This window comes from Clytia hemisphaerica, unplaced genomic scaffold (genome assembly GCF_902728285.1).
Source record: "Clytia hemisphaerica strain Z4C2 unplaced genomic scaffold, Clytia hemisphaerica genome assembly, whole genome shotgun sequence".
Taxonomy (NCBI): Eukaryota; Metazoa; Cnidaria; class Hydrozoa; order Leptothecata; family Clytiidae; genus Clytia; species Clytia hemisphaerica.
The window spans coordinates 287023-288985 of record NW_027103772.1 but is presented as its reverse complement, the minus strand read 5'-3'; positions in this window follow the sequence as shown (position 1 = coordinate 288985).

Sequence of the window (1963 nt, the reverse complement as noted above, 5' to 3'; positions counted from 1 at the left end):
TTTTCATGTTTCTATAGTGTTTTTAGAACGTCAATGTATGTGCCTACCTGAGTTTTTTTTCCTTGTACATATTGACCTTTTGCAAGTGTCTGCTTCTATATCCAGGCTCGCATTTTACTTAGCATTCTATTGTTCTTAAACAATAGAGCAATTGTTTGGATACCAAAAACTGCGCCTAGGTATGCTTAAAATGCTATGCTTCTAAAAAACATGTAGAATTTATGCATTTTCTGACCTGCAATCAATGTTATTCAATGGCTTACTAAATCGAGTACAAATCTAAAAGGCATAGATAATCGCTTTCCTCGACACGTTTTTTTTATAAGAACATCCAAATTTTTTGAAACCTTCAGATGTTCTTAACTTTTCGAGTTCTAAGCCTAAAAATTATCTTATTTTCACCATTTTTTAAGCATTTTTGTTCATTTTCCTAAGAAATTTGGTGTTTTAGAGTCTACAAAGCCTTAAAATGTTCTTAGCTTGTTCTTAACATTTTAGCCATCGAAGCCTTATGTTCTTATATAGTTTGTTCTTATTTAAAAAAAAACGTGTATAAAGATATCAAACGACATCTTGAAACCACTTGACGTCGTCAGTATAGAATGCAAAATAAAAGTCATTATCATTGTCATAATTGCACATTGACGATATCCTCTTAATCCGGCCTGTTTATATTATCTCTCTGCTAAAACTTCCTTAATTTTAGTATTGATGAAATTGTTGGAAAGCTTTCAATAATAGACATTTTTTTATAAAAAGAAGTTCTTTAGAGGTCTTAGAACATTTAGTTTCGTGGACTCTAAAACATCAAATTTCCTAAGAAATTGCACAAAAATTACTCACAAAATAGTTAAATTAACATCTTTTAAAACTCAAAATTAAGAACATTTGAAAGGTTTAACAATTTTGGATGTTCTTAGAAACAAACGAGTTGGCTCTCAGCACCGAGCGTACGATTTCATAGTTTATCATCTATATATTAGTTGCTTGAAGATTAAAAGAATACTGTGATAAGTATCTATATCATCTATAGCTCATAAGTGAAATTAAAATGAAATATTGCTTATTCAGTCCGAACATTGTTTTGCGTTGTCAGCAAAAATACCAATCTATCCATAGATTTATATTATAAAGCCCGAAGGGCTAGATATCGGGGTTTTGCTGAAAAGTGTGCCGAGTTTAGGTAGGAAATCCTTCAGACTTTATAAATATATGAATCTATCCCGTAGATTAGACTAACCTCGTCCCCAGGCCGATTTTCTTTTTATATAATAGGTTGTAGCAAATCTTTTGTACTGTGTACTGTACTTGGAATCTCAAAATTGACTCTATATAAAGTTTCAGCTCCTTATCCTTATCCTTTTTTGCACCTCTATGCATTTTCTTTTATTTTCGGACAGTGTTAGTTGTACTGATGGTTCAGGAATGGAATCAGATCTCAAATCAGATAAATAAAAACTGGTGCGCTTTATTATCCGGGTGTAATAGGTGCAGCACGAAGAACGAAGGAAGTTAAGAAGGCGTGTCTTCTCCGGGGTTTTCCCCGCGAGTCGGGAGCTAGGGCTTTCCACTTAATGATATGAAAACCCGGAAGTAAATTTAGAAGAAGAGCGAAAAAAATATTTTTCTGACTACTTGAACAGCTTTCTATCAAGGAACTTTCTTTGACATGTGAATATTATTTTTTGCCAAATTGTACCCTCCTTTGAGAAACCCTTTTAGGTCTAGAATTTGACAAGGAGGAGAAAAAAAGCAACGCGATGGTGCAAGATTGCGTTGCAAGAGCTAAAGGCTCGTACACACTACAAGACTTTAAAGATTGGAGTTCTGATATTTTTGAAATCATAAGAAGTAGTTAAAAGAATCTCTTTTAAGCTGAAAATTACATATTCAAGCAAGATTATTCAATTCAATCTGATAAGGGAATATTTTATAGTTTTTTTTGTTTTTTGAATTTTAGTAG